The sequence below is a fragment of the Canis aureus genome, chromosome 15 (genome assembly GCF_053574225.1).
Source record: "Canis aureus isolate CA01 chromosome 15, VMU_Caureus_v.1.0, whole genome shotgun sequence".
In the NCBI taxonomy this organism is placed as follows: domain Eukaryota; kingdom Metazoa; phylum Chordata; class Mammalia; order Carnivora; family Canidae; genus Canis; species Canis aureus.
The window spans coordinates 35,582,665-35,588,664 of record NC_135625.1 but is presented as its reverse complement, the minus strand read 5'-3'; the positions used below and the strand labels follow the sequence as shown (position 1 = coordinate 35,588,664).

Sequence of the window (6,000 nt, the reverse complement as noted above, 5' to 3'; positions counted from 1 at the left end):
TTCCATTTTCATTTCTTCATATATACTTCCTTTTACTAATATATATATATATATATTCTTATTCACTCATCAATTGATAGATATTTAGGTTCTTACCATATCCTTGGGTATTGTAAATAATGCTGCAATGAATGTGGGGATGCATACCATTAACCCTTCAACAACATGGGTTTGAATTGTGAGAATCCACTTATATATGCTTTTTCAATAAATATAGTACTATAAGTGTACTTTCCTCAGGATTTTTAACATTTTTTCTAGTTTAGTTTATAGTAAGAATACAATATATAATACATATACCACATATGTATTGAGGAGGGCTGGCATGCCCCTTGTTCAAGGGTCAACTATATATCTTTTTTGAGTTAGCATTTCATTTTCTTCAGATAAATACTAAGAAGTGGAATTACTGGATCACATGGCAGTTTTATTTTTTAAGTTTTTGAGGAAACTTCATACTGTTTTCAATAGTGGCTGCACCAGTTTGCATTCCCACCAGCAGTGCACAGTGGGTCTTTTTTCTCTACATCCTGACCAACACCTGTCATTTTGTGTCTTTTTGATACTGGCCTTTCTTACTGGTGTGAGGTGATTGTGAGGTGATTGTGGTTTCAGTTTTTATCTCCCTAGTGGTTAGTGACGTTGAACATTTTTTCATGTGTCCAATTTTTTTCATGTTGGCCACTTGGATATCTTAAAATATGTTCTTTTTTAAAAAAATTGTATTTATCTGTTCATGAGAGACACACAGAAAGGGAGAGAGAGAGAGAGAGAGAGAGAGAGGCAGAGGCACAGGCGGAGGGAGAAGCAGGCTCCATGCACGGAGCCTGACATGGGACTCAATCCCAAATCTCCAGGATCAGGCCCTGGGCTAAAGGCGGCGCTAAACCTCTGAGCCACCTGGGCTGCCGGGCCATTTGGATATCTTTTTTGCAAAACTGTCTATTCAGGTACTCTACCCACTTTTTATTTATTTATTATTTATTTTTTAAAAATATTTTTAAAATTTATATATGGTAGAGAGAGGCAGAGACACAGGCAGAGGGAGAAGCAGGCTCCCTGCAAGGAGCCCAACACAGGACTCAATCCCAGGACCCCGGGATCACGACCCAAGCCGAAGGCAGACACTCAACCACTGAGCCACCCAGGTGTCCCTCTCTGCCGACTTTTTAATTGGATTGTTATTTTGGTATTGAGTTGTGTCAGTTCTTTATATATTTTGTATATTAATCCCTTATTGGCATATCATTTGCAAATATCTTCTACATTCACTAGGTTGGCTTTTTGCTTCATTGATGGTTTCCTCTGCTATTAAAAGCTTTTTATTTTGACGTGGTCCCAATTGTTTATTTTCTGCTTTTGTTTCCCTTGCCTCAGGAGACATACCCATAAATATATGTTGCTAAGGGCAATGTCCAAGAGATTGCTGCTTATGTTTTCTTTCAGGAGTTTTATGGTTTTGGGTCTCATATTTAGGTCTTTAATCCATTTTGAGTTTATTTTTGTGTATAGTGTAAGAAAGTGGTCCAGTTTCATTGTTTTGTAGGTAGCTGTCCAGTTTTCCTAACACCATTTATTGTAACAACTTTCATTCATGGGCTCTCTATCCTGTTCCATTCACCTATGTGGCTATTTTTTTTAAATTTATTTATGATAGTCACACAGAGAGAGAGAGAGAGGCAGAGACACAGGCAGAGGGAGAAGCAGGCTCCATGCACCGGGAGCCCGACGTGGGATTCGATCCCAGGTCTTCCGGATGGTGCCCTGGGCCAAAGGCAGGTGCCAAACCGCTGCGCCACCCAGGGATCCCCTATGTGGCTATTTTTATGCTACTACCATACTGTTTTGATTACTCTAGCTTTTATATCTTGAAATCTGGGATTGTAATACCTCCAGTTTTGCTCTTCTCAAGATTACTTTGGCTATTCCAGATCTTTTGTGGTTCCATGCTAATTTTGGGATGGGCAGATGTGTAGTAGTATATAAGTGTTGTGTTAATCTGCATTTCTCTGATGACAAAAGTAGTTAAGCATTTTTTCACATACTTACTGGCTTCAGAGTCTTCCTTGATAAGTCTTGGTAGGTCTTTAGTTCCTTCCTCCCCAGAGGAGATTTTTTTTTAAAGATTTTATTTATTTATTTGAGATACAGAGAAAGAAAGTGAGAGAGAAAGAGGGAGCACAAGCAGGGTGAGGGGTAGAGGGAGAAGCAGACTCCACACTGAGTAGGGAGCCTGATGCAGGACTGGATCCCAGAACTCTAGGATCATCACCTGAGCCCAAAGGCAGATGCTTAACGACTGAGCCCCCCAGGGGAGATTTTTATTAGGTCACTGTTTTGATTCTTTCTTATTGAATTATAGGCATTCTTGGCTACATCCTGGATATAAATTCTTTCTTAGATAAGTCTACGGCAAATATCTTTTACTCTGGATTGTCTTCCTTTCTACCAATAGTGTCTATGATGAACAGAATTTGCCTTCTGTGATGATAACCAATTTATCAAGCTTTTCCTTTGTTTTCGGTGTTTCTTGAAATTGATAATATTATTAAGCAGTTTCTGTAGAGAAGTTAATTGAGGTGCTTGGCGCTGGAACTGAACTCTCAGGGCCAGGGGTACTGTGAGGCAGGCCTAGGGCCGCGATGACTCTAGGTTCCTGCAAGGGTGCCCCGCACTCAGCATGGCCCAGTCAGGTCTCCTACTTTGAGCCCCGGACGCCTCACTTGCCTCACCCTAGCCCTGGCTCGGCCAAGGTCTTGCGTTACCTCCCTACGTTTATCACCTCCCTGCAGGCTGGGTTCTAAATCTAATCCTAGCTGCGTTCTCCGAATTTGGAGTTGGGTTCTCCGATTTTGGAATTCAGTCGCCTGCTGGACATTTTCACGGGCAAATGGCCATCCTGCTCCGTCTACCTAGCGGGGGACCTGATTAAAGGCACCCGGGTCTCTGCTCGCTTACCGTGTTCTCGGCTTTCCTGCACAGGTGACTCGGGAGCGGCCTCGTGCTAGCCGAGTCCGAGAAGCGTCCCACGACCCACTCAGGAGACTGGCAGGAGCGTCCCGGGAGCTCGGCGCAGCCGGCCTGGCCCCAGCGAGGGGAGGCCCGCGGGCTCCCGGGAACCCCGGCCCCCGGCTCCCAGGCCGGCACCGGGGAAAACCCGGATGGAGGATCGCGGGCCCGGGCGGGCGGGCCGTCAGCCCCCCCTTCCCAAGCTCCTCTCCGAGTCTTCGGCCCAGCTCGGGCAGGGCGCGAACTGAAAGTGCAAGTCGGCGGGGCTGCGGGCCGCGGAGCCGGCCTCCTCCCCGAGGCCGAGGTGAGTGGGAGGCGCCGCGTCCCGTCGGGCGGCCCCGGGCCGGGCAGCCGGGCAGCCCCCGCGCGCTCCGCGTCCCCGCCGCTGTGCCCGAGCGAGCGTGTCGGAGGGAAAGACGGGCTTGTGCGCCGGGAAGGGAGCCGGGTCCGTTTCGGGAAGCCCCAGGCGGCGCTCTCGGGGCCGCTGCCCGCGAGGGAAACCTCCTCGGGGCTGAAAAGCGCAGGCGGGAGGCCGGGGCCGCGCAGGAGCCCGGGGAGGCGCGGGGGGGCGCGGGGGGGGGGCGCGGGCGACCCGGCAGGTCAGGCCGCTCCCCTCCGCCGCCCCCGCGCCGCCCGCCGGCCCCGGAGCCGAGCCCCGCCCCGGGGGCTGCGGGTTGCTCCCCCGCCCACGTTCACGGGGAATCACTTGTTGCTGGAGTTGTGTGCTCACGTGGGAGCGGTTCTGACCGCCCAGCCAGAGGAGCGTCGCGGATTGAAAGGAGAAAAATGCCCTGGGGTGTGTGTGTGTGTCCCTGGAGTGTGTGTGTTGGGGTGTACGTGGATGGGTGTGGAGAGCCCCCAGAAGGGCCGGCTTTGGTTATCCATCCGCAATCCATTTCTTCCCTATCCTTGTACCCCATTAGCGCCTCCAGAATAAAACGCATTTTGTAGAAGACGGAGAGATAACACAGATGTCATTTTCATTTCCCGGGCATCTTTTTTTTTTTTTTTTTTTTTTTTTTAAGATTTTATTTATTTATTCATGAGAGACCCAGAGAGAGAGAGAGGCAGAGACACAGGCAGAGGGAGCAGCAGGCTCCGTGCAGGGAGCTCGATGGGGCGGGAGTGGGGGGTGGAGGGACTGACTCATCCCAGGACCCTGGGATCACGCCCTGGGCTGAAGGCAGATGCTCAACCCCTGAGCCACCCAGATATCCCCTCCTGGGAATCTTTTAATGATTCTTTACTATGTAACAAGTGTCATGCAAAATGACTGTTTTCCTTAGCATCACAGCTCCAACAGACTGCCCCCTGGTCACGGCCTCAGCTCCCTCAGATGCGTTGCGGTGACTTGGCTGGTTGACTTCGTTTGCGGAGTGTGCGGGCTCTGGCCTCCTCCAGTGTTCTGTATGGCAAGTTGGTCTTCACGACCTCGTTGACCTCGTTTTCTTTGTACGCCCTTCCTTCCCTCACCTTGAGACAACCCAGGAGCTCATGACCAATCTTGGGCTTGCTAGTGATGTCACCCTACAACTAGGGCATTGTTTCTGTACACCCCGTGGTCCCTCAGAGGGAGGGCTCTCAGGTGGGTCATGGCTATCGCATTGAATAAGCATCCCCGGGTATTTGCACACTAAAGTGGCAGAGTCACCAATCTAGAAGCACTCAATTTCAGAACTTTCTCCTTCCGTCTGCAAGCCACAGGCAATGTCCTGGCGTCAGACGTTCCTTAAGGTCTGCTCCGTTTTTGAAACTGCCGTAGTAACTCTTCCTTTGCTGGCTTCCTGCTAGATGGCAGTGTGTAACAGTGAATTAAATACACAGCCTTAACTATTACTGTGATTATGGCTTATATTTTATTATTCATTTTAAAGAAGTGTATATCCTACAAACAGTATATTTTTAAAAATTCAAACTAGCGTTAAATTTAGAAAATAAAGAACAAGGACATAGTCTGGACAAATAATAATATTATTCATATATGTGAGTATTGCTCAAATGCGGACATTTCCAACCCATGTTTAAGTGCTTTCTAAATGTGGAATATAGAGTGTTGATTTCAGTGGAAATGCAGTACCTAATTCAATTACCAGCACTTCCCAATGAACATTATTAGTGTTACTGAACATGGGTTGTTAAACATTAAAAAAAAGTCTTTATCTACAATGTTTTTCAGATATTCTTTGAGAATAAAATTTGAGTTTTCAAAAGTTAATGCTGAATTACTATAACAGAGAATGAAGATGAAGTAATCCTAAGCTTGTTATATAGAAATATTTCTTTATATTTACAGAAATCTTAGTTTATCATGACTCAAATTGTCTTGGTCATGGTCTCTTTACTTGATCAGTCTTTCTTCTATGGAGAGTTTTTGCTCCTGGACACTATTTGTGGGATCAGAGAGCTTCATTTTGGGATGAGACCTCAGGAGATCACCTGGTTCAGCCCTTTGTCTTTGGACATGTGAAGTCTTAGCCTTACTGTGTTGATATTATTTAACCAGTGCCTCATTCATGATTAGGTAAATGATGAAAGGAAGATAAAGGATTTTTTTTTTCAGATGAAGGATTTTAATTCAAATCTTTTGCCAGGTAGGAAGGTTGTTACATTATAACCAATAAACCCTTCTTGGAGAAAGAACAGTTACTAAGAAGATCTTAAAGGAAAAAGATGAGAAGGTATTGCTCTTCAGGAGCTGGCTAAATTCTTAAATTCTTAGTGCAGGACAAGATCTTCAATATTGTGCCCTCACCTCCATTAAAAAAAATATTCTTTTTGAATGCTTTTATTTGGGGCTTCATATCAGTCTTTTCTGGGTGTTTTTTTTTTTTTTTTTTTTTGGTCTGGGTATGTTTTAATTTAGTTTCTATGTTAAGTAGACCCACTAAATGAGATTGTATTAATTAATACTGCATAATCTGAATGCTTCAGCATGGCCAGAATTTAAGAGTTTAAGAATGGCATCATCTTAAGTTCTATAAGGGAGATGTG

At 46.0% G+C, this 6,000-nt stretch overlaps 1 protein-coding gene across 1 annotated transcript in view; it reads left to right on the top strand.

Annotated features, from left to right (window-relative positions):
- Positions 1-2,754: 2,754 nt before the first annotated feature.
- POFUT3 (protein O-fucosyltransferase 3) overlaps positions 2,755-6,000 on the top strand; it is a 78,795-nt gene continuing 75,549 nt past the window's right edge. Inside the window, exon 1 of the mRNA XM_077849104.1 lies at positions 2,755-3,313. The gene's annotated coding sequence lies outside the window, so the exon portion shown is untranslated. The remainder of the gene's footprint in view (positions 3,314-6,000) is intronic.